This window comes from Heterodontus francisci, chromosome 5 (assembly GCF_036365525.1).
Source record: "Heterodontus francisci isolate sHetFra1 chromosome 5, sHetFra1.hap1, whole genome shotgun sequence".
Taxonomy (NCBI): domain Eukaryota; kingdom Metazoa; phylum Chordata; class Chondrichthyes; order Heterodontiformes; family Heterodontidae; genus Heterodontus; species Heterodontus francisci.
Genome location: NC_090375.1, coordinates 85244481 through 85271777, shown reverse-complemented (window position 1 = coordinate 85271777; position 27297 = coordinate 85244481). Strand labels below are relative to the sequence as shown.

The following is a 27297-nucleotide window of genomic DNA, read 5'->3' as shown; positions in this document are numbered from 1 at the left end:
TGCCACTGGAAAGGTTTTTTAAAACTTCTATTCCTATAATCTTAACTTGTTCACGTGCTTTCCCTTTCCAGATTGCAGCACACAACATTCGGTGTTTAAATTGGAAAGATTGATATATGCAATGGAAATGGCATGACACAAAGCACTGTTCAGTTTGGTACTATTTAGGAGTTATATCCTGAAAGTATAATCTCACATTCTGACTGTTTATTAATACTTTAAGGGTGGGGATGAGAGCGAAAGGGATAGTCATGCAGCTTTAACTTACTACTTCAATACCAGCAGGCCTGCAGTGGCCCGATTACTTATCTGTTATCATGAAACCTTTAGAACATCTGTTTGTCATCAATGTTTACATCACAGCATGCATCTGAATCCTTTGGTAACACAAAACATATGTGCATTTCTGCTGAACATTTCATTATACTGTGATTTACTACCCTTGATGACTTGAAGCAAGCAAGATACTTTCAGCACAGACTATCGGAAACCTCAAGAGCAAAGCTTTACATCTGTAGTAGTGTGAAAAGCCAGGACTTTCAGTCATGCTAATAAGTTACTTATCTGGTGCGGGGCATGGTTATCAAAATCTAATTGATTGACAATAATTTTTTTAAAGTAAAATCACCAATGGGGTGTTGGATAAACCACTGGGCTGGATTTTACCGGGCCCTCGACGTCGGGCTCCGTAATGGGGGTGGGGGGGGTGGGGTGGGGTGGGGTGGGGGCGGCCAGAAGATTGTTCTGGCAGAGGCCAGCCACAGAGCTCAATGCCGGGAGGACTCAGCCCAATCCTCCCGGCGGCAGTGAGGCTCCACGGCGGCCCTCCTCCCCCGCCCCCACCGCTAGGCGACGGGACCTGAATTTCAATACGCAAATCAATAAAATGAATAAATTTAAATACACTCACCTCCAATCTTCCGGGCCCGCCGCAATCTTCAGTGCGGCAGCCGGCACTCCCGTGCCTTTACTTCCCCGTCTCGGGAAAGCCGGTGTGACACTGGTGGGGAGGGGGAGAGATAAGATTTTTAGTAAGGAGGGGGGAGACGGTGTCAAATAAATGTAATGATTGTAGGGGATGGCAAGAAGGAGTGAACTTTAACTTTATACAGTCTTGGGGGGGGGGGCGGGGGAAGAGGGTCAGATTTCAAAGGTAAGTGTTTTTTTGGGGGGGGGAGGGCAAATACTTAATGTAATTTTTATTGGGGGGTGGGAAAGGGGCATTAGGATTTTATTTGATACATTTTGGGGGAGGGTGTATCTTAAAAAATGTAAATTTGCCGGCAGGACTGGCTGGTCTTTAAAAATGATGCCAGCGCCTGTGTACAAGCAGCTGACGCCATTGCCAGCATCGGACAGCCTGCCCCCTCCACGTGATTGGTGGTGGGGAGGGGGGTGGGCTGCCCCGGTTATTTAAATGAGCCGCCGCGCAGGAGATCACAGCGGCTTTGCGGCAGCCTGCCATTTTTTTCGCCCAACGCCAAGAGCGGCGGCAGGTTCTTAAAATCCAGCCCATTGATAATAAGTCACTATTGACACTCCTACTTGTATAAATATATTTATACGAGATTGTCAAAGGATATCAAAACAACTATATTCTTCCATTGTGAAATACTTAACTAAACTCGGCAAAAGAGCAGCAAAATATAGGTAATTCAAGTCAATGGAAACGAAGCGGGTAATTTACAGAATACATGCTGGCACTGGGAATCTCGCTTGCTGGCAGTGCGTACTCGTAAAATTGTCTTCGAAATTAGTGAACCAGAGGATGTGTAGACCAGGTTTAATGACATGTAAATAAAGTGGTGTTCTTGTCAGTAACTCAGTTAAGTGTAGATGAAATAGACGTTTTTACTTTATTGTTGATGCAATTATGTCCAGCATAGTATATTGGGAAGGTGTATCAAGGACTGATCTGGTCCATGGCTAACAACCAGGACTGTACTGATAACCTGTTGTTTGTATATTTTGGTAAATTGCTTTCATTTTGATCCAGCTGTGTCCAACAATCTACTTTAACTTGGCAATAAAGTGATAGATCAGAGCTTGTCCTGTAGTGAAGATATGAGACAGGCTAAGTAGACTCAAGCGTACAACTATGTTAAAGAAATATGGTATCAATTACTGCAAGTAATAAAGAACTGGTATGCATTCCTACAATCTACAGGAATTTCAGACAATTCATAACCTTTGTCACCAGTCAATGTTTGCTGGTAAAAGCAGAGGCCAGGTGATCTTAATTGGAACACGAAACAGAGTTGTATTTTCTCATTTTTTACTGCCTGTATTTAGGCAGTCTTGGTGGTCAGGGTCAGAAAATGGGATGATGATACATTATGCCACATTTCTGACCTTTGTGAAATCTTCATCCGCTGGCAGCCAGTCAGCTGCCTCTTTATGCGCATTTGGGCTGGCAGCCGGCTAGTAGGTTGTTAATGAGTCCCGTCTATTTAAATCAATTGAAACTCCCAGGCAGGATGTGTGGCAGCTCCCTCCGGGTTTTAACTGAGGTGTTAAAATCCACACAGTAATGACCAGAGGGAATCCACCATTGTTTCTTATGTTATGACTCATTGTTTTCATGTGTATCAAATATGTAAGATTATATATAGGGAGCAAACAACATTGCAAATTCTCTACATCACCTAGATAAGAGAGAGTAGGTCCTCTGCTTTTCTGCCCATCTATTCCCTGTTATTCCTGTTTCCTATTGCCACCGCCAATAAAACTCCCTAATCCTGAGGAGTAGAACAGCTCTACTTTGTGTCAACATGGCTCAGTTGGTGATATGCTCCACCACAGTCTGAAGACTGTGGGTTCCCATGCACAATAGACTAGACTAACAATTGGTGCAGTATGGAATGAGTGCTGTATTATTAGAGGTGGCATTTTTGGATATGATGTTAAATTGAGATCCTGCTTACTTGTGGATGTAAAAGCACCATTCCAAAAGCAGAGAGTTCTTCCTTTGCTCATGCCAAAATTTCTCCCTCAACCACCAGCACCAGCTTATCTGGTTATTTATCTCATTTGATATTTGTGAGACCTACCTATGTGAATATTGCCATAACAGTCACCGCAATTCAAAATCTAATTCACAAGCTTTGAAGCATTCTGGGATGTTCTGTGGCACAATAAAAATGCAAGTTCTTTATTTTTATACATACAGACTTTATTTGATGTGGTTATCTATAGACAGGGCAGATGCAAATTTTGTATAAGAATTCCTTTGTTCTGTGGCTGCATGACAATTACATATTGTGTGACTCATAGACAAAAAATTAATTTTGTTCCAATAGTTTGAAATGCATCCCTTCTCAGGAAATGAGACACATGTAGAAGGTAATTTCATTTTTAATGGGTGTTTTGAACTCATGTCGGGAAGGTGTGAACTTCACCAGGAGATTCACCCTTCCTAGACTATCAATGCACTATTTGCTGTGATGTGTTTCCACAGGACAACCATCAAAGAATCTGCTGTGGCAAAGGGTTGCCAACCCCAGGATTGACCTGGAGTCCAAGATGGCAGAGGGCAGGAAACACTTAGTGAAGGCTGCTCATGAATAGCTTCAGTGGCACATGCACTGGTGTATCAACACGCTGCAGGATGGTAGAAGGTGGGTTTAGGACTGTGGTTCTTACCGTTTGGGGGAGCAAAAGCAGAGAACGGCTGCAGGACAGAGCGCAGCGGAGAGGGCTGTGGGGCGAGCAGCACAGTGGGGAGCGGCTGTGGAAGTGAGAACGGAGTGGGGAGTCCGGGCGATGCTGGGCGGCGGACCACGTGATCTCCAGGGGACCGCAGCAGTACTGAGTCCTCAGCCCAGATAGGGAAGGGTGATCCTGATGGCGCCTCTGCTGGCAGGGGGTGAAGGGGGGTGAATGAGAGGAAGAAGGGAGAGGAGGGCTGGAGAGTAGAAAGGACGGCAGACAGGACATATCTGAGAGCAAAAGACAGAGTGAGGAAAGCTTGGGGAGGGTTGGGGCGAGGACTGGGGTCCTGTTAGAGGATGAGGAAGTTTAGTATAGGGGTGGAAGCTGAGGGAGGAAGGGTTCGGCTGGGTGCGTGTAGCAGAGAGGGTACTGCGTGGGGAGAGCAACGCAGCAGTGTCATAAATAACCTCTGTCACCGCGACCACATACATGCCTGCATATGACCATGCATAGACTGTGCTAATATCTCAAGCAGAGCCTGGCCTCCAATCGTCTTGGATCCCCCTTGTTATTGGACCAAGGCGCCACTCTGCCAAGACCGTGTGGTGGCCAAAGTGCAACCACCACCCCACATTAAAAAAAAACACAACAGGCAACTTGCACTCGCCAAAATGAAGTTTGGGACCTGGAACATCAGGACCCTCAAGGACAACCCCAAGAGCGACAGGCCTGAACACTGCACCACTGTCATAGCCCAGGAACTCAGGTGCCTCAACATCGACATTGTCGCCCTAAGTGAAGCACGTCATGCAGGAGAGAGCCAACTGAAGGAGCAAGGCAGCAAATACACCTTTTTCTGGAAGGGTCTCCCAGAAGAGGAACTTTGCCTCTAAGGGGTGGGCTTCACCATCAAAAACGAGCTTGTCAGCGACTTCCCCTGTGGGATAAACCATCACCTCGTGACTGCCCAGCTCACCCGAACAAGAAACCGGCATGCCACTATCATCAGTGCATACGCTCCTACTCTTGAGGCAACAAATGAGGCCAAGGAGGGATGCTACACTGACTTTGAGCAATCTCTAGCCTGAGTCCCAGCAGACAACAAAGTGATCATCCTTGGAGACTTCATTGCCAGAGTTGGGAATGTTGTGAATATCTGGAAGTGGGTGACTGGCAAGAACAGAGTAGGGAAAGTAAACTTGAACGGAGTCCTCCTCCTGACGAAATGCCTTCAACATGACCTCATCATAACCAACACCCTTTTCCACCAACAAGACAAACACAAGAGCTTATGGAACCACCCACGATCCAAAACACTGGCATCTACTCAACAATGCCATCAGTCGAGTGAGGGACCGCAGAGATGTCATGACAGATACTGATGACTGCAGGACCGACCACTGTCACATCCGATCTACCATCTCTAACGGCCTAGCCCCCAAGCAGTGGAAGCAACAAAAGCAATGCCACAAGAAAATCAACATTGAAGGCTTCAAAGATCCCACTATAGCAGCCCTTCTCAGTCAGCAACCTCTCAACCTCCAACCACCAGGAGCTGCTGTGTGCCATTTGTGCCTGGTCGATCTTAAAGGCCACCATAGCAAACACCTGCAAAGAGGTTCTTGGCTTCTCCAGCAGGAAGCATTATGACTGGTTTGACAGGAACAACCAAGAATTACAGGACCTAATCACACATTAGCACAAAGCCTTCGCAGACTGGAAACTCCACCACACATCCAAGGTAAAGCAGCAATCCTACAGGCTCCTGAAGACAGCGATGCAGCTTAAAACCTGGGTAGAAAGAGCTCGAGAGCTCCAGCAACTTGCAGACACCAACAACATGCGGAGTTTCTTCAGCGCTGTCAAGGTGATCTACGGCCCAAGCACTCACGAGCCCACCCCACTGAGAGCCAAGCATGGAGGAGAACTCAAGAACAGAGAGGCAGTCAGTGCTCACTGAAGGGAACATTTCAAAGGACTCCTCAACCGAGACTCTGTCTTTGACTTGAATGTCTTCAGCTCCATCCTTCAATACCCCATCTTGTTCAGTCTTGGTCCTAACCCAGTCCGGAGCAAGGTCAAAACAGCCATTCAATAGCTGAAGAACAAGAAGGCCTCTGGAGCAGACGGAATTCCTGCTGAAATCCTGAAGCATGCCGGAGATGCACGCCTGGGATGACTGCATAACCTCATATCCCTCATCTGGGATGAGGAGTGCTAGCTGGAGGACTTCAGGGATGCTGTGATCGTGACTGCATTCAAGAAGGGAGATGACAGAATGCAACAACTATAAAAGGAATCTCCCTACTGTATTCCACAGGGAAGATCATTGCAAGGATCCTCCTTAATTGCCTCCTCCCATTGGATGAAGAGCTGTTTCTGGAGTTGTAGTGTGGCTTTCGCCCATCGAGAGGCACCACAGACATAATCTTCACTGCGTGACAAATCCAAGGAAAATGGAGGGAACAACACAAACTGCTGACCTTTCTGCGACCTCACAAAAGCCTTTGACTGTCAGCCATGAAGGCTTTTGGAGCACCCTGTTCAAATTTGGCTGCCCTCAAAAGTTGTTCCCAACCTCCATTTACTCCACGATGACATGCAAGCCATGATCTTCACCAGCGGAACCACCACAGACCCTATCTCAGTCAAGACAGGGGTCAAGCAAGGCTGTGTCATTGCACCAACCATCTTCTCCATTTTCCTTGCTGCAATGCTACACCTCACCTCAAATAAACTACCCACAGGTGTGGAGATAAATCTACAGACAAGACAGGAAACTGTTTAACCAACACCACCTTCAATCCAAAACCAAAATCACTCCAACCTCAGTCGTTGAGCTTCAGTATGCAGATGACACTTGTGTATATGCTCACTTTGAATTGAGCTCCAGATCATTGTCAACTCCTTCTCTGAAGCATGAGAAAATGGGTCTTTACTAAACACTCAGAAAACAAAAGTCCTCTTCCAACCAGCCCCAATAGCACAACACCACGCTCATCAATCAAGATCAATGGCGAGATCCTGGAAAATATGGACCATTTTCCATATCTTGGGAGCCTCCTCAGTGAAGGCAGACATAGAAGACGAGGTTCATCATCGCCTCCAATGTGCCAGCTCAGCCTTCAACCAATTGAGAAAGACAGTATCTGAGGATCAGGATCGCAAACCCAAGACTAAGATCACAGTTTACCAGGCAGCAGTGATCCCTGTGCTCCTATATGCTTTGGAGACTCGGACAACCTACAGCAGGCACCTCAAGGCACTGGAGAAGTACCACCAGAGCTGCCTCCGCAAGATCCTCCAAATCTGGTGCAAGAAAGGCAGTCCAACAACAACATCTTCTCCTAAGTCAACCTGCCCATCACTGGGGCACTAATCAGCCAAAATCAGTTCCGCTGAGTGAAACTTGTTGTTCACATGCCTGACACCAGACTCCCGAAGCAGCTGTTCTACTCAGAACTTGGTCACAGCAGGAGGCTCCCAGGAGGACAGCGAAAAAGCTTTAGAGATGTCCTCAAAGCATCCCTGAAGAGATCAAACATTCCCATCGACTCGTGGGAGTCCCTGGCTTGTGACTGTCCTAGATGCAGAAAGTTCAATAGAGAAGGCATCATACACTTCAAGGGACTTCGTTAGGAACATGCAGAGGTGAAACTGAGGTGTCAGAGGGAGCGCACAAACCTCCAAACAACTCATCCATCTGACCCTTCTTGCATAACCTGCCTCTCTTATGACAGAGTCTGCAGATCACACTTTGGACTTATCAGCCATCACAGAACCCATCGAACCGGAATGGAAACAAGTCATCCTTGATACTGAGGGACTGCCTAAGAATAAGTGACGTGGAGTCTCCAGGAGTTAGAGATTAATCTCCAGGACGCTGCTGCAAGCATCCCAGAAAAAAAAAAGTTATAGTGGCATTACAAAATTAAGGGTTTTTTTTAGTTTTCTTTGAGTATTTTTGTTTATTGGTTGTAAATACATTAGATATGGGAAAAGGACTGTTTGACAGATGGTCAATAATCATCCAATCAGGTGATGAAGGGTGTATTCACCTTCCGATTGGCATGGGAAAACCAATGCTGTGAGTGCAGGGTCGGGGCAATTGCAGGCAGGTCACCTCCAACAGTGCAACAGTACTGAAGTATCAGCCTAGACTAGTACTGAGGGATTGCTGCAGTGTAGCAGATGCCTTCATTCAGGTTGGGTATTTTTCGGATGAGATATTAAACCGAGGGCCCCTACGTTCCCTCAGGTGGACGGAGTAGATAAGGGAAGTTCTTTATTTTTAATTCTTTCATGGGATGTGGGCGTCACTGGCAAGGTCAGCATTTGTTGCCCATCCCTAATTGCCCTTGAACTGAGAGGCTTGCTAGGCACCGGTGATAACTTAAAGGGGCTGATTTGTGTGCAGCCTGCATGAGGACTGCCAGGTTCTGCACGACTGCGCAGCCGCACAGCTTAGAGAGACCACTGCTGTCAGTATATCTTCACCACATGGATTTTAGTGGTTCAGGAAGGGCAATTCGGGATAGACAATAAATACTAGCCTTGCCAGTGATGCCCACATCCAATGAACGAATAAAACAAAAATGCCATTTTAAGCAAATTCAATAATTGCATCAAAATGCAAACCAGTGTAAAATTGTAAAAAAATTCTCTAATTGCTAGGAGAAATTTTACTTTTGAGGACTGTTCACATCATAATGGAAAACAGTCAATTTAACTTGCTTCGAGACCCTCAACATACTCAGCAACTTTAGCCACAGGCTGTGTCATCGAATTTTTGGCATACATTCATTGGGGATCAGTATCTTTTTAGATTCAGATTTGAAGTGGTCAGCCATTAAATAACAGTATTCTGAGCACCATCCTGTATTTTGTTCTGACTTTGTACTCTGTCCGTACAAAATATATATATACTCAGCTACTGGAGTCTCTGGCTGACATAATCTGACTGCCTCGGTATTCACTTTGGATGACCAGAGGTACATCATACTAAGTGGAAAGTACAGTGTTTGAGTCTGGTTAACAGTTAGGCATGGAATTGAGAACTAGATAGTGGTGAAGGCACAGAATTGGAGGTTGGATGCTTTGGAATGCACCAGACTAGAAGGATGTTGTTTTCAGCTGGCAGAAGAGAGTAAATAATAATGAAGTAATGAGAAGGAGCGACCTGTACGGAGTTTGTTACGACTGAGGCGGGAGGAGTGCACTGTTAATTCAGTCCCATTTCTCCACAGGTCATAACATAGCAGTAAATTTTCCCACTTACTGAAACAGCCAATTAGATACTCTATTTGTCCCCAGAATAAAGCATACCAAGCAGGTTTCTTTAATAAACAACAAAATTATCCATTTATTATAAACCAAATCTTAACCAATAATGAGGTAAATGTATATGCGAATTGAGATATTAAAGCCCTGCATTTTTATCCTAGCCCTCATGCACACACACATATATCGAAAAACCGGTTAACTAGGAAAAAAAGGGAATTTGTTTGCATATGTTACAAAGAAATAGAAGGAATAAAAAAAACTTAGTCTGCGAAGATATGGAAGTCCTTTGTTTTGGCGAGGTGTCCCAAAGTTGAATAGTTGGCTAGGAATTTTTCCTGTTGAGCTTGATGAACAATCTGTTGGGTCAGCATTTAAAGAAATTCAACTGCAGAAGGCTTCACATAGGTCTTACAGCAGGTGTGCAGCAACAGAGTTTCAGTTCTCACACACATTCAATGCAAAGTCATTTTTAAAGATGCAAGGTTTCTGCAAGCTTTCAGGATACCTTCAAAAATACAGGAGGCAACAGTACAACCTCATACAAGCTTTTGCTTTTCAAGGGGAGGAATTCTTCAAAGAGAGGTAACAATGTCCTGGATGTTCTTCTGATCTCCAACAACTCCCTTTAGTCCAAAGAAGAAGCTGGCTTTTAACAGTACAAAATAAAACCAACATTTTATTCCAGACAAGTCCCACGCTGATCATAAATTCTCTCTTGTCACAACACAAAATAGTTCTTATGTCAACCCCCTGTGATGTTTACTTGAAATCACCTGCTTTCCTGTAAAAACTTGTTTATTGGTCAACCTTTGTTGAATTTCCTTTCAAAAAAAAACACCCAAAGTTCAGCCTCTTCATTTTAAAATATAGTTTCCAAGTTTTAACACAAGAATGGAAACACTCAAAACAAGTTTTACAGCATGTTATGTTGAGATGATCTGCCAAGTGCTATTGTTTTGCATCATTGAAGGTAGCTTCAGAAAGTGATGGAATGAATGTCAACTGCTAACAGACTGTGTGGAAGTCCAAAGTTGAGATAGTGGGGTTATGCACAGGCAGATATAAATAGAACGATAGTGAGCAGTAGGATTACCTTTTTTTGGCCAGGTCCAAGATTAGCTTCAGTAGGCATCCTGTCACAAATTGACTTTTTTTGTATAATTGAGCATTTTAATTTCAACTTTAATAAAACAAAAAGGCAGCAATAAACATGATGTGGTGATTGCTGTGGGGGTTCTCCCACTCAGTCTACTGTAACTTCAAAAGAAAAGCAATGGAATACCATTTACACCATTTTTCTGGGTTTCCGCCATTCGTCCATTGAAGTTAAGGTGGATGAGCAGACCTCCATGGAACTTCATCCCTAGCAATTGGCTTTTTGCTGTGTATCCTTTTCTTTTGCCTGCCTCCCAAAATAGTTAAACTGTCAAAGTTCACAGTTTCTAATGAGCTGCATAGTCTGCTATTGTATTTGACTAATTTACTCATTAAATTGCAATCAGAGATTAGCATTTATTGTTCATTTATTTTGCCTGCTAAAATGCATAGGAATTAATTTTACAGTAGGTGAACTCCTCCAGCAGCTTTTTCATGCATGCATTTCAAGTAGTATGATCACATGTAAACTGTTAAAATACTATATATAAAATAAAAAAGTAAAATCATGGTAGAGATGGTGATTACAGAGAGCAAAACGCTCATTAAGGTGGTGCATTCCACTCCACCCGTCTGACAGTATACCGAACACTAAGTTACATTGGGAAGCCTCAGCACTGCAGAGGCTTTAGCTTTCCAAGGCTAGCTCTCATGATCTCTTCTTGCATCTCCCATAGGGTGCAGTCTTCCAATTCTCGAGACGTTCTCCCTCTCCATCACCGAGCCAAGATAACCACCAGGGAACTGACGTAGTACCATCACACCTTACAAGCTTACCATCCACCAGCACAGATACTCTCAGTGGGTCCTCGGGCTCATTTATATAGGGTGGCATTGGGTGAGGAGATGTCAGAGGCAACAGGGGGCAGTTTCCCTCGGAGGAGGGAGGACAGACATAGCGTTGCTCAGCTGCACACAGATGCTGGGCCTTAGGAGTCACTAGAAAGGAGGCTGTACTTAGACCAGCAGCAGTAGATATGCTCCCACATGTCGGCATTCCTTGAGGCAGTGCGGGGTCATGGGCAGAGAATTGAGGAGTTCATCCAGCTCATGTGCCCCACAATAGTTCAGGGCTATGAAACATAGAAACATAGAAAATAGGAGCAGGCGTAGGCCGTTTGGCCCTTCAAGCCTGCTCCGCCATTCATTATGATCATGGCTGATCATCTAACTCAGTAGCCTGTTCCCGCTTTCGCCCCATACCCTTTGATCCCTTTAGACCCAAGAGCTATATCTAACTCCTTCTTGAAAACATTCAATGTTTTGGCTTCAACTGCTTTCTGTGGTCGTGAATTCCACAGGCTCACCACTCCCTGGGTGAAGAAATTTCTCCTCGTCTCAGTCCTGAAAGGTTTACCCCGTATCCTTAGACTATGACCCCTGGTTCTGGACTCCCCCACCATCAGGAACATCCTTCCTGCATCTACCCTGTCAAGTCCTGTTAGAATTTTATAGGTTTCTACGAGATCCCCCCTCACTCTCCTGAACTCCAGCGAATATAATCCTAATTGACTCAATCTCTCCTCATACGTCAGTCCCACAATCCCAGGAATCAATCTGGTAAACCTTCGCTGCGCTCCTTCTATAGCAAGAACATCGTTCCTCAGATAAGGAGACCAAAACTGCACACAATATTCCAGGTGTGGTCTCACCAAGGCCCTGTATAATTGCAGCAAGACATCCCTGCTCCTGGACTCGAATCCTCTCGCTATGAAGGCCAACATACCATTTGCCTTTTTTACCGCTTGTTGCACCTGAATGCTTACCTTCAGCGAATGGGGTACGAGAACACCCAGGTTTCGTTGCATATTCCCCTCTCTCAGTTTATAGCCATTCAGATAATAATCTGCCTTCCTGTTTTTGCTACCAAAGTGGATAACCTCACATTTATTCACATTATACTGCATCAGCCAAGCATTAGCCCACTCACTCAACTTGTCCAAATCACCCTGAAGCCTCTCTGCATCCTCCTCACAACTTACCCTCCCACCCAGTTTTGTGTCATCTGCAAATTTGGAGATATTACATTTAGTTCCCTCATCTAAAACATTAATGTATGTTGTGAATAGCTGGGGTCCTGGCACCGATCTCTGCGGTACCCCACTAGTCACTGCCTGCCATTCGAAAAAGACCCATTTATCCCTACTCTTTGTTTCCTGTCCGCCAACCAATTTTCTATCCATCGCAATACACTTCCCCTAATCCCATGTGCTTTAATTTTACATGCTAATCTCATATGTGGGACTTTGTCGAAAGCCTTCTGAAAGTCCAAATAAACCACATCCCCCTCATCAACTCTACTAGTTACATCCTCGAAGAATTCTAGTAGAATTGTCAAGCATGATTTCCCTTTCGTAAATCCACACTGACTCTGTCCGATTCTACCACTGTTCTCCAAGTGCTCTGCTATAAAATCTTTGATAATGGACTCTAGAATTTTCCCCACTACCAACGTCAGGCTGACTGATCTATAATTCCCTGTTTTCTCTCTACCTCCCTTTTTGAATAGTGGGGTTACATTAGCTACCCTCCAATCTGTAGGAACTATTCCAGAGTCTATATAATCTTGGAAGATGACCACCAATGCATCCACTATTTCAAGGGCCACTTCCTTAAGTACCCTGAGATGCATACCATCAGGCCCTGGGGATTTATCGGCCTTCAATCCCATCAATTTCCCCAATACCATTTCTCTACTAATATTGATTTCTTTCAGTTCCCCTCTCTCACTAAACCTTGTATTCCCCAACATTTGATGAACACATGAGCTCCTCCATACAGACAGTGGCCAACTGCATGGAGAGCCATATGTGGCAGCACTCAGAGTGCATGCAAGACCCGTGCAATGACATCCACAGGATGAATGCCACTATCTAGCCAGGACTGCAGTGGTGCTGGTGGCGCAGAGATGTTTGGAAGGGATGCCAGTTGCATCCCAGCTGGTGCTCCCTTCCAGCCATCTGGAGTGCCCACCAAGGGCGGAGGATGTCACCAAGAAGGATGAGAGTGCCATCCCTTATGGGGCGCTTTCATGATCCTCGGCTTCCTTGGCTCCTCTGACAGTGAGAGCCACTGTGCAGCAAGACCAAGTGACAGAGGCTGGCCCAACAATGAAGCAGGTGCAGCAGCCTCTGGATGATTCCAAATGGGCACCTCCATGATGAGGATGACCACCATCTTCACCTCAGCCACACACCGGAGCAAATGAGCAGCCTGCCTTCACCTCCTCCGAGGCCACAGGGGAAGCATCGTGTAAAAGTGGCCAAGAGTGGAGGCCAGCACATTGTGCAGAGCACTGAGTTGGTCACTGGGGTGTCTTCTTTCTCTATCTGTGCACTGTTTCCCTTTCTGAGCACTATGTTAATAATGACATCTTAAGCACACATCTGAGATTCCTTTTATTGATGATGTGACAAAAAAAGAGGTATGAGGTAGTTAAGGAGATCAAAGGTACCTCAAGGGTGGTGGGAAAGCCTCTGGGCAGATGTGCTTCCTTCATTGGCGGTAAGAGTTTAGATGTTCAAGGCTGTCTCTTGAATGGATATGTTCGTACAGGTATCTCAGAGTTACTTGCGTAACATGCCCTTCATCCTGGGTCACATGGGTTCAGTTCAAGTGCTCCTCAATAAGATGATCCCTGACATTCATGACATCCTGGTGAGACCATCACACCCCCTGCAGTGCCTAGTCATCCCCCTGATCAACCGGTGCACCTTTGTGTTCTGCATCCACCTCCTCTTCTCCCACATTCTACCCCTCATCTTCCCCCAATGAGCTGTTTCCTCCAGGGCCTCATTGTCCTCAAGGTCCATACCTCTCTGGTGGCCCATGTTATGGACAGCTCAGCAGACCACCACAGTTATAGAGACCCTTGCAGGAGTGTATTGCAGGGTGTCACCCAACCGGTCAATGCACTGAAAACAGTTTCTATAGAGTTTCTATAGATATTTAAAAAAGAAAAGTCAAAGTGAATTTTAGTCCTATAGAAAGTGAGTCTGGGGAATTAATAAGGGAAAATACGGAGATGGCAGATAATTGAAAAGATATTTTGCATCAGTCTTCACTATTGAGAATACAAGTAACATCCCAGAAATAGCTGTAAATCTGGAAATGGAAGGGAGGGAGGAACTCAAGAAAATTACAATTACCAGGGAAGTAGCACTGAGCAAATTGTTGGAGCTGCAGGCTGACACGTCCCCAGGTCCTGATGGACTTCATCCTAGGGTCCTATAAAAAGTAAGATAGTTGCTGCGTTGGATTTAATTTTCCAAAATTACCTAGATTCAGGGAAGGTTCCATTAGATTGGAAAATAGCCAATGTAACTCCTTCATTCAAAAAGGGAGGGAGACAGAAAGCAGGAAACTGCAGACCAGTTAGCTTAATATCTGTCATAGTGAAAATGTTAGAAACTATTATTAAAGATGTTAGAGCAGGCACTTAGAAAAATTCAAGGTAATCATGCAGAGTCACCATAGTTTTGTGAAAGGGAAATCATGTTTAACCAATTTATTGGAGTTCTTTGAGGGAGTTACACATGCTGTGGACAAAGGGGAACTGGTGGATGTATTGTACTTAGGTTTCCAGAAGGCATTTGATAAGGTGCCATATCAAACTTTATTGCGGAAAATGAAAGCACATGGTGTAGGGGGTAACATATTGGCACGGCTGGAAGATTGGCTAGCTAACAGGAAACAGAGAGTAGGCATAAGTGGGTCATCTGGTTGGCAAAATGTAACGAGTGGTGTGCCACAGGGATCAGTGCTGGGGCCTCAACTTTTTACAATTTATATAAATGACTTGGATGAAGGGACCGAAGGTATGGTTGCTAACTTTGCTGATGACACAAAGATATGTAAGAAAGTAAGTTGTGAAGAGGAGATAAGGAGGCTACAAAGGAATATAGATAGGTTAAGTGAGTGGGCAAAAATCTGGCAAATGGAGTATAATGTGGGAAAATGTGAAATTGTCCATTTTGGCAGGAAGACTAAAAAATAAGCATATTATCTAAATGGTGGGATATTGCAGATCTCTGAGACAGAGGGATCTGGGTGTCCTAGTGCATGAATTGCAAAAAGTTAGTATGCAGGTTCAGCAAGTAATGAGGAAAACTAACAGAACATTATTTTTTATTGTGAAGGGAATTGAATACAAAAGTAGGGAGGTTATGCTTCAGTTATACAGAGCATTGGTGAGACCACAACTGGAGTACTGTCTCCTTATTTAAGGAAGGATGTAAATGCATTAGAAGCAATTCAGAGAAGGTTTACAAGACTAATACCTGGAATGGGCAGGTTGTCTTATGAAGAAAGGTTGGACAGGCTCGGCTTGTATCCGCTGTAGTTTAGGAGAGTAAGAGGTGACTTGATTGAAACATATAAAATCCTTAGACGTCTTGACAGGGTGGTTGTGGAAAGGATGTTTCCCCTAGTGAGAGAATCTGGAACTATGGGTCACTGTTTAAAAATAAGGGGTCGCTCATGTAAGACAGAGATGAGGAGAAATTTTTTTCTCTCAGAGGGTCGTGAGTCTTTGGAACTCTCTTCCTCAAAAGGCAGTGGAAGCAGAGTCTTTAAATATTTTCAAGGCAGCGGTAGATAGATTCTTGATAAGCAAAGGGGTGAAAGGTTATCGGGGTAAGCGGGAATGTGGAATCATGATCTTATTGGATAGCGGAGCAGGCTCGAGGGGCTGAGCGGCCCACTCCTGCTCCTAATTTGTATGTTTGTATGTACGTATGTTCGTATGGAAATGCAGAAGCCCAATGGCCTGCTCAATGGTTTTCCTGGCGAGCAGGTGTCATTGGTTGTATCACCTCTGCGACTCTGCCTGGGGCTCTCAGAGGGGCGAGTAGCCTTCACTTCATGGAATATCCCTTGTTGCTGAGGATTTATCTACAGATTGTGGGGATTGGAGTAAAGAGCTGTAGCAGCCTGGACTGGCAAAGGATGAAGGAGTCATGGCAACTGCCAGGAAAGTGTGTACATGCATGCAGAAAGCTCTTGTTGTGGTCACAGACCCGTTGAATGTTGAGGGAGTGGAAGCCCTTCCTGTTGATGAATTTCACTGGATGGTCAGTCGGTGCCTTGACAGCCACATAGGTGCAATCGATGATGCCGTGCACCTGGGGAACCCAATGTCCTTTGTGTCTACAAGGCCTCATCTGTTGTGAACTGGCAAAAAGGGCATTATTGCCCTGCGAGATGCAATGGTGTGCAGTCATTAACAAGATGCCACCAAAGTCTCCAGCTAATCCTTGGTAGTAGCCAGAAGTGAAGATGTTCAAGGCCACAGTGACTTTGACAGCTATAGACAAGGTGAACAATGCTGTGAGGTGCGAGGTCTATGGCGACCCTGCTGCACTGCCTGACACTTACTGTCAACTCTCCTCATCACCTGCACTGCACCAAGGCCATCTATTTGTCAATGGCCAAGTCCCTCTCTGCACCATTCACAATTTTATGGAGCGCAGGTAATTCCCTGGGGTGACTATGACTAGCTCCCCACTGTGTACCCACCTCCCTTCACCTGGTCTGTTCCAGATAGCATGTGCAGCCTGTGTGCCCCCATGAAAATCTCAACACACCACCCCCATAAACAAGCTCTTAAGAGCACCTCAACCACCTTAATTGACCTTAAGCGGGGATCGGGCAGGGTCACGATCTCGCCCTGGTGAACATGGCCGGCGCCGGGAACAATATCAGGAAAACAGCATGCTAGCCAGCGCCAGTATTTTCAGGCCCTGTCCACTTCTGTTCCCAACCCTGGTCAGACAGTCTAGATCTAACAATGGGAGCCAGAGATTGGATGAAGAACTAAATCATAGTTTCAGCTCATGAGACGTATAAGCATCTGGTAATAAGGTACCGCTGAAACTCTGACTTGCATAAAAAAAATACTTGTATAGCATAGCACAATGAGACAAAGATTCCCAAGATCTAGATCATTTCACTTCCACGGAATTTGCTGTACTAAATATGCTAACCATTTTGCAGTGCGTTTTAATTGACTAAATTTAACCCATAGTAAAATAAGAAACAAACGTTCTTTGTTTCTCTTCCCTTTGAATTTCTTGTATATTTTAGAAGAATTGTCAAGAGATGAAATGATAAACTAGCAATCCCCTTCTAGTACCCCACAAAAGCAATGATCCAACCCTCCAACTAGAAGCAGGATTCTGATATCCCCCTGATTCAGCAAAATCTCAGTAATTAAATTACTATAACCATCACACAGTGTGTACTTCACAATGTGTGCACAACCATTGTAACAACCCTAAAAGTGTTCATATATCTGCCTGTAAGTGCCATGTGATAGAACTGTGATGGAATATAGGTATAATAGGCTTAATTAGGTAGACTTTAGATATAGTTAATATATTACACCTTTTACAATTAAAGATTGAATAAATGGCCAGTTTTTAAGACTCACTGACCCTTTAAGAATGTAGAGTTAAAAAATTTCAAGGTCCCTGTTATGAACCAGAAACAACTTTTCAAGTTGGGAAATCCATTTCAGTGTCTCTTTTGCCAGGGACTTGAAAGATAAACACACACATTGAAATATCCTGTGTGACATCAGTAAGAGGTAGGAATAAACTTAATTAGTTTATGGGGCTGTTGATGCAGACAGATCGGTGCAAAAGGTTGCTTCAAGGTACCATAAAAAAGGCAAATTGATAACTTAACTGTCAAGACTATATTGATCCCCATAAATCAATGAGGTGACCAATGTGTTTTTTCCAAAAGCATCAGTACAATTCAATTTGGAGTACAAACCCATCAGTACAATGTTTTTGTGAAAAATTGTCATTTAATTGACACTGTGTACTATTTCAAAACCCATACATCAAGGAGATAAAACAATAAATGGAATGGACTTACAGGAACAAGAGGTCAAGTAAACACAATTATAAACATTTTAACCAGATAAATGCTCACAACTTCAAGAGCAGGGGAATTCCAGTAAAACATTAAGTAGAGAGTTAGTTAATGATACTACCAAATATGGATCTTGAAAGCAAGAAAAACACACACAGAAAGGAAACACCTATATGCTAAGAGATCATATTACACCTTAGAAACAGTATAAACATGAGAGGTTCTGAATCAAAAAATTAGAAATGTTGAATTCCTCAAACACTACTTCTCACCCCATGGTTTACCCGGGGAATTTAAGGTAAAAGTTTACTCTAAATTTTGATGGATATTCTAAGATATTTTGCTGTAACATTAGCAGGGTTAAACATTTGGATTCTATGTTAGAAATAAGATTATGTGTTACATCTCTTAGTAATATTTAATAATGTGATATACTTATCCACTTAAATGTGTATTGCATGTTAAATTCTTTAATAAATATATAAAAGTTAATAAATCATCTCATGTAGCATTCTGTAAACAACTACAAGAACCCCCTCTCTGTGTCTCTTTAGGTGGAGAGATATGTATTGAAGAGGGTTTCCCAGACCCTTATAATATCTGGGATATTATTACTTAGCCATAATTATTTTTTAAAAGGCTATCAGAAAGACTTTAATATTCTCTGTTAGTTTTCTTTCTTTGAGGGAAAGCTAGTTCAATTCTTTGGACCCAAATACGTTTCTATAAGAGTTTGTCTGGTTTGAACTTAATTTAGGGAGATTCATAGGGATGTACTCCTGATTTGGTTTTGTCCCTATAAGGGGTTAAAGCCATAAATCACTTCAGAACTGGATGTTATAATGTGGAAAGGCAGTTGGTGAAGGATAGTACCAGAGCCAATCTATACTCAATCTATACTCGGAGTTCCGAAGAAGGGTCACTGACCCGAAACGTTAACTCTGCTTCTCTTTCCACAGATGCTGCCAGACCTGCTGAGTGATTCCAGCATTTCTTGTTTTTGTATACTCAGTCATACATTTATTTAGAGTTAAAAATTACAAGCCTAACTCAACCACAGTTTCAATCAGTCTCTTTATATCTGCTCATGTGAAACCCCAGTTAATGCCCACCACCTGCACACAATTAAACACAATGAATATACAATTAACACTAGAAAGACTTCATAAAATATATCTATTCTTTTTCCTTCAAGAATGTTTTAATGGCTCTACTTAGAAAGTTAAATCCCTACACAATGCAGTTGTTTAAATTGGGGAAGCAATTTACATAATACTTCCCCCTTCCCTCCTAACACAATCTCAACCTGAAAACAGTCTTGAGCTTTGGCTCTGAGCCCCATAGATTGGCTTGAATTTGAAAATCTCTGGCATGTCTGTCTCTAATTGTCATTTAACCCTGAAGGTTTCTTTCCTTATATTAACTTTTCACATGCCTCTTCTCAAACAAACATTTGGATAGTATCCTCATGAATTCCATTACACATAAATAGTGACTAGCAGCCTAGAAGCCAGCTAGTTCACTTTCTTTTATCGTATTTTACTTGTAACTTTTTTTTCCTTGCAGTTTACTCAACATCACATTCTTTTCTAGTTGAAAGCATGGAAAAGCCTGGGTAACAAACCTCTTCACTGTCACCAAGGGAGGCATGTTTCAATGGGTGCTGATTTCCCTGCTCGTTAAAAAACTATGCCAGCGCATGACATCCAGTAATTAAGTCCAGATAGTACAGGCAGTCACCTTTGGGTCAGCACAGGAAATTCCAGTAGAGGCAAAAATAGGCTTGCATCCTCCAGGTCACATATTCTACAGGTCTCCAGAGACGCCTCCCTAGTACCATCTGCTTCTGCTGCTTTCAGTTTCTTTCTTCTGACAATCTGAACCATTTCTCATGAATAAATCTTGAAGACATTTTTCCTTTATCCAGCTGAGTACTTGTCTGCATGCCTTCTTTCAAGTAAATAAATAAGCTTGAACATGCCTCTGAAAATTTTGAGGACAAGAACTGTTATCTCAGTGTTTTCCTTAGATTTTTCTCCTTTCATTTCATTTTTTCTTTGCTTCATGATCATCTCTGGTCAGCACTGTAAAAAATTGCAATTATACACTAGGAGAGTGAGACAATCTGGCCCATGAACCTCTTCGCAATCAATCATTAATCATGCTCCAACAGGAGACATGATTTAATGGTAGGTAAGTTAAATTACATCAGATTTTTCCCTTCACAGTGATCACCGTCACAACTTGGCTGCGAACTCTTGTAACTCATTCAACTGAAGTGAGAAAATTAGCATCCTGATTACTCAGCATGTTTATTCAGTGAGTAGTTGCGCCATATGTCTGAGGGTTCTCAAGATCAAATACCATGCCGACATGTACCATTACGCCTCACACATGAATAATGATTACTTGGGCAAGGCATTGGAGGGTGCCAGTTGAATCATTACCAACCAGAGTAGATGCCTTTCCAAGAAATGGGGAAGGAAGAAAATTGACTCTGATCCTTTGGCAACTGCTCACCTATTTGAACTACCAGGAATGTCATTAGCAGAGTTTAGGAACAAACTAGAAACTGAATAGAATAAGATAGACAGCTATTAGAACAAGAAGAACAGTACAGCACAGGAACAGGCCATTCGGCCCTCCAAGCCTGCGCCGATCTTGATGCCTGCCGAAACTAACACCTTCTGCACTTCCGGGGACCATATTCCTCTATTCCCTTCCTATTCATATATTTGTCAAGATGTCTCTTAAACGTCGCTATCGTACCTGCTTCCAACACCTCCCCTGGCAGCAAGTTCCAGGCACTCACCACCCTCTGTGTAAAAAACTTGCCTCGCACATCCCCTCTAAACTTTGCCCCTCGCACCTTAAACCTATGTCCCCTAGTAACTGACTCTTCCACCCTGGGAAAAAGCTTCTGACTATCCACTCTGTCCATGCCGCTCATAACTTTGTAAACCTCTATCATGTCGCCCCTCCACCTCCGTCGTTCCAGTGAAAACAATCCGAGTTTTTCCAACCTCTCCTCATAGCTAATGCCCTCCAGACCAGGCAACATCCTGGTAAACCTCCTCTGTACCCTCTCCAAAGCCTCCACGTCTTTCTGGTAGTGTGGCAACCAGAATTGCACGCAATATTCTAAGTGTGGCCTAACTAAGGTTCTGTACAGCTGCAACATGACTTGCCAATTTTTATACTCTATGCCCCGACCGATGAAGGCAAGCATGCCGTATGCCTTCTTGACTACCTTATCCACCTGCGTTGCCACTTTCAGTGACCTGTGGACCTGTACGCCCAGATCTCTCTGACTGTCAATACTCCTAAGGGTTCTGCCATTTACTGTATACCTCCCACCTGCATTAGACCTTCCAAAATGCATCACCTCACATTTGTCCGGATTAAACTCCATCTGCCATTTCTCCGCCCAAGTCTCCAACCGATCTATATCCTGCTGTATCCTCTGACAATCCTCATCATTATGCGCAACTCCACCAACCTTTGTGTCGTCCGCAAATTTACTAATCAGACCAGCTACATTTTCCTCCAAATCATTTATATATACTACAAAGAGCAAAGGTCCCAGCACTGATCCCTGCGGAACACCACTAGTCACATCCCTCCATTCAGAAAAACACCCATCCACTGTTACCCTCTGTCTTCTGTGACTGAGCCAGTTCTGTATCCATCTTGCCAGCTCACCTCTGATCCCGTGTGACTTCACCTTTTGCACCAGTCTGCCATGCGGGACCTTGTCAAAGGCTTTACTAAAGTCCATATAGACAACATCCACCACCCTTCCCTCATCAATCATCTTCGTCGCTTCCTCAAAAAATTCAATCAAATTAGTAAGACACGACCTCCCCTTCACAAAACCATGCTGTCTCTCGCTAAAAAGTTTGTTTGTTTCCAAATGGGAATAAATCCTGTCCCGAAGAATCCTCTCTAATAGTTTCCATACCACTGACGTAAGGCTCACCGGCCTATAATTTCCTGGATTATCCTTGCCACCCTTCTTAAACAAAGGAACAACATTGGCTATTCTCCAGTCCTCTGGGACCTCACCTGTAGCCAATGAGGATGCAAAGATTTCTGTCAAGGCCCCAGCAATTTCTTCCCTTGTCTCCCTCAGTATTCTAGGGTAGATCCCATCAGGCCCTGGGGACGTATCTACCTTAATGCTTTGCAAGACACACAACACCTCCTCCTTTTTGATATTGAGATGACTGAGACTATCTGCACTCCCTTCCCTAGGCTCATCATCGACCAAGTCCTTCTCCTTGGTGAATACTGATGCAAAGTACTCACTTAGCACCTCACCCATTTCCTCTGGCTCCACGCATAGATTCCCATCTCTGTCCTTGAGTGGGCCAACCCTTTCCCTGGTTACCCTCTTGCTCTTTATATATGTATAAAAAGCCTTGGGATTTTCCTTAATCCTGTTTGCCAATGACTTGTCATGACCCCTTTTAGCCCTCCTAACTCCTTGCTTAAGTTCCTTCCTACTGTCTTTATATTCCTCAAGTGCTTCATCTGTTCCTAGCCTTCCAGCCCTTACAAATGCTTCCTTTTTCTTTTTGACTAGGCTCACAATATCCCGTGTTATCCAAGCTTCCCGAAACTTGCCAAACTTGTCTTTCTTCCTCACAGGAACATGCTGGTCCTGGATTCTAATCAGCTGACGTTTGAAAGACTCCCACATGTCAGATGTTGATTTACCCTCAAACAGCCGCCCCCAATCTAAATTCTTCAGTTCCTGCCTAATATTGTTATAATTAGCCTTCCCCCAATTTAGCACCGCTCTCATCCCACTATCCATACTAACACTTCCCTGGCATCTGAGGATGAAACCCAAGAATAGTTACCTAAAATATAGTTTTTATTCCTATATTCTACATGGATATTTTATCCAAAAACATTGCAGCCCAGTACTCTGTGTTCTTTGAGTGAATTTTGGGAATTTGGGCACTGTGTTGATGAACATCGGTACAGTGGCGCAATGGTTAGCACCGCAACCTCACAGCTCTAGGGACTGGGTTCGATTCTGGGTACTGCCTGTGCGGAGTTTGCAAGTCCTCCCTGTGACTGCGTGGGTTTTCGCCGGGTGCTCCGGTTTCCTCCCACAGCCAAAGACTTGCAGGTGATAGGTAAATTGGCCATTGTAAATTGCTCCTAGTGTCGGTAGGTTGGGATTACTGTAGGGTTAGTATAAATGGGTGGTTGTTGGTCGGCACAGACTCGGTGGGCCGAAGGGCCTGTCTCAGTGCTGTATCTCTAAATAAATAAATAAAGACATTAATTAAAATGAATGGATAGAAAATCCTATGAGCCTCACTGACTTGCGTGCTTGAATTACTGATGTGGATTGCAAGATAATACATGCCCAGTGCACATTTGTAAAATTATCTTATATACTGATTTTCTATACTTTGCTATAAAGACTGAAGAATCTTATACCAAAATAAGCAGTGGATGTGTCACATAATCTCTCTGGAGCTGCACACAGTAGTTGAGCAAAAATGCTGGTGATCAGTGGTGTTGCTTTAACCTTTTGACATACTGTGCTTTCAAAAAACTGTGTTCTTATCCTCTAGTCAGATGAATATCAAAAGTGTGGACACTACGGTCTTGATTGCAGTACCATAAAGAATGCCATTTCTCCACATTTGGAATTTGCAGCCCAAAATATATCAATTCGAAGAAGTGTCATGCTCGACCCCCACCTGCCAAGAATGAGGCATTTTAATTTCGCCACATGGACATTAAATTTCAAATTGTTGCTGGGTAGAAGAGAAGGCCTGTTATAAGGGCTGCCAGACACTTGGCTGGAATACATTTATATACCAATAGGGACAAGAGAGGTTACTGCAGTGGCTAGCACCGCAGCCTCACAGCTCCAGTGACCCGGGTTTGATTCTGGGTACTGCCTGTGCGGAGTTTGCAAGTTCTCCCTGTGACTGCGTGGGTTTTCGCCGGGTGTTCCGGTTTCCTTCCACAGCCAAAGACTTGCAGGTTGATAGGTAAATTGGCCATTATAAATTGCCCCTCATACAGGTAGGTGGTAGGGGAATTGAGGGAAGGTGGGGATGGAGTAGGAATATGGGATTAATGTAGGATTAGCATAAATGGGTGGTTGATGGTCGGCACAGATTCGGTGGGCCAAAGGGCCTGTTTTAGTGCTGTATCTCTAAATAAAAAATAAATAAATACTCCCCTTATCCATTTAACCCACAATGGACTTTGAGCACCAGACGTTGAAGGCAGAGTAGCACATTCCAGGCCCTGCTAAAATGATACAATCCACAGAACCAAGACATGGTCAGACTAGTTAGTCACATGACTAACCTGCTTGGCAACCTGGGTTTTTCTGAATTTTACAAACAGTTTGAACTCAGAGTATCTGTTTGCTCCTGGACTGAATAGACCTCTCCTGGCTGGTTCGCCACAGCCGCTCCTGTCTGCTCCCATATCTTTCTCACGGAACTCCAAATCCACAGAAGACACATGAACCCCCAAGAGAGAAAAGTCTCCTACAGCGAACATAAGAAGAATACTGGGCCCCAATGAAATGCAAGATCTACCTGCAATCAAGGACTCTACAGTGAGCTCGAAGAACCATAAAAAAAAACCCTCCTCAGAGATTGCCTCAAACTTTTTCACTTTATTTTTCTTCTGTTGTCATGTAGGCCCCCACCTGCCAAGAATGAGGCACATATATTTCGCCACATGGATATAAAATTTTAAAATTGTTGCTGGGAAGAAAAGAAGGCCTATTACAAGGGGTTGCCAAGCCCCTGGCTGGAAAGACATTTTTTGCATACTAGCAGACAGTGTTGGAACAAAGAAACTGGTCCCTACTCCCCAATACACAGAAGCGACCTGGTCAAACCAGTCGGTCACGTGACCACCTGCTGACCAACTAGGGGAGTTTTAAATCGGAGAAACAGTGTTTGAAGACAGAAAACTGTTTGCTCCTGGATTGACAAGACCTCTTGTGGCTGGCTTGCTGCAGCCTCTCCTGCCTGCTCTCATTTCTTTCTCACGGAGCTGAAGACCCATTGAAGACACATGAACCCCTAGAGAGAAAAGTGTACATCCTACAGTGTACAATCAAGGACTCTACAGCAAGCTCGAAGCACAGTAACAAACCCCCTTCAGCGATTTCCTCAAACTTTTTCATTTTATTTTTGTTCTGCTTTTTTCTCTCTCTATTTCCATGCGTGTATCGCGTGTGCATATCAACGTGGGGTGCGGCATGTATCCATAGGCGTTAACCGATTTAGAGTTTAAGTTTTAATAAACTTCACTTTTCTTCTTTAAACCTAAGAAAGCCTGTTTGTGCTAATTTCTTTGCCTTATAATTGGAAAGCAGTGAACAAGGATTCACCAAGGGGGAGCTAAAACACAGTGTGTTCAAAAATTAAACCCTGTTACACTAAGACCGGGTGAAGGCTGAAAGGGACCCCTAGACACCTTTCTCACCTGGTCGTAACATCTGCTCTTTTCTGTCTCTATCTGCATGTGTGCATCGCGTATGCATGTTAGCGTGGGTGTGTTGTGTATCTGTCGGCAGTAACTGAATTAGAGTTTAAGTTTAATTAGTTTCAACCTTTCTTCTTTAAACCTAAGAAAACCTGTTTGTGCTGGTTTCTTTGCCTTAGAATTGGAAAGCAGTGAACGAGGATTCACCAAGGGAGAGCTAAAAAAAGTGTGTTTAAAATTAAACCCTGTTACAGTAAGACCAGGTAAAGGCTGAGAGGGACCCCTAGACCCCTTTCTCACCTGGTCGTAACAAGAAGTAAAAACATTTGTGCATTCCCTCAACAAACCAGCCCCAGCTGAAGATAAAGCAGAGAAGTGCCTACAATCTCCCCCTGGAACATTACTAATGATATGATTCATTCTCCTCAATGTGAATGTAATCTAAACATGCACATCCATGATAACAATGCAACATATCAATGTATGTCTGTGAACAGATATTCTGAATAGAGAACAAAAAACCCAATTCTTGCAAAACAAGATAACAATATGATGTGCTAAGCAAGAACAAAATATAATTTAAAAGAACAAAATACCATTTTAAAGAACTTGATTGATTTATTAAAGAGAAAGAATAACTGATAGGCAAGTATTTAGCTCCTTATATGTTCCAAGTATGTTTTCCCATTTCCAGTCTTTTTATCTTCCTGCTATGAAGGCATTTGCCAACACTTTCTAAAGTCAGTGACCACAAAATGTACGAACAAGGCCACCATGACAGAACTGAGATGGGAACTGTCATGTGTGACAGTCATCTTCATGAAAACCTGTGTTGTAGCACCTAAAGCACCACATCTTGCAGCCTCAAAATATGGGTATGTTTTAACCACCATTTTTAAAAAAAATCAGCAGTTAAAGGACTCATTGTACAGCTCACACACTATCTATCTCATTAATGAGTAAGTGAAGTGGCCCATTCTTCTCGAACACAGGGTTAAAACTGGGGTTTTCGAAAATTTTCAATTTATCAAAGCATAAAAGTTGCTGCAAGTGTTAACAAAGAAACTTAGTTATAACAAACTGAAAATGTTTTTTTTTAATTCTTTCATGGGATGTGAGCGCACTGTCAAGGCCAGAATTTGTTGCCCATCCCTAGTTGCCCTTGAGAAGGTTGTGGCAAACCACCTTCCTGAACCGCTGCAGTCTTTCTGGTGTAGGTACACCCACAGTGCTGTTAGGAAGGGAGTTTCAGATTTGTGACAAGTGGCAGTGAAGGAATAGCGATATAGTTCCAAGTCAGGATGGTGTGTGGCTTGGAGGGGAACTTGCAGGCAGTAGTGTTCCCATGTGTCTGCTGCCCTTGTCCTTCCAGGTGGTAGAGGTCGGAGGTCTGGAAGGTGTTGTCGAAGGAGGCTAGGCAAATGGCTGCAATGCATCTTGTATATAGTACACACTGCTGCCACTGTGCACTGGTGGTGGAGGGAGTGAATGTTTAAGGTGGCGAATTGGGTGCCGATCAAGAGGGCTGCTTTGTCCTGGATGGTTAGACATATTATAACTATTCTGTGTTTAATATGTCATGACTTCCTCGGAAATTAAAGCTTTGCTTGAGGTACAAAATTGACATGTTGAAAACGTAAACCACATATTTGGTTAAAACAGAACCTTTTGTGTTGCTAATAAGTGGACTTTTGTAAAATCCATTTGGGTTTTATTAATTCCAACCAGACAATGCAAAAATGCATTTTTTGAATATATGTGCCAACTATTAAAAACCTTTGAGTTCCTGAACTTGTTTTTCTGAAGAGTAATTTGAAATATATTGTTTTTATCTGTAGGAAGTAATGT

General features: G+C 43.5%; 1 protein-coding gene across 4 annotated transcripts in view; it reads right to left on the bottom strand.

Annotated features, from left to right (window-relative positions):
• Positions 1–27297, bottom strand: part of colec12 (collectin sub-family member 12) — a 260779-nt gene that overhangs the window by 186973 nt on the left and 46509 nt on the right. The window contains exon 1 of one of the 4 annotated variants that reach the window (XM_068031713.1): positions 19592–20038. The exons of 2 other annotated variants lie outside the window; for them this stretch is intronic. The gene's annotated coding sequence lies outside the window, so the exon portion shown is untranslated. Of the gene's footprint in view, positions 1–910; positions 983–19591; positions 20039–27297 lie in introns of those variants that run through there. One more of the 4 variants, XM_068031714.1, reaches the window with a different exon arrangement.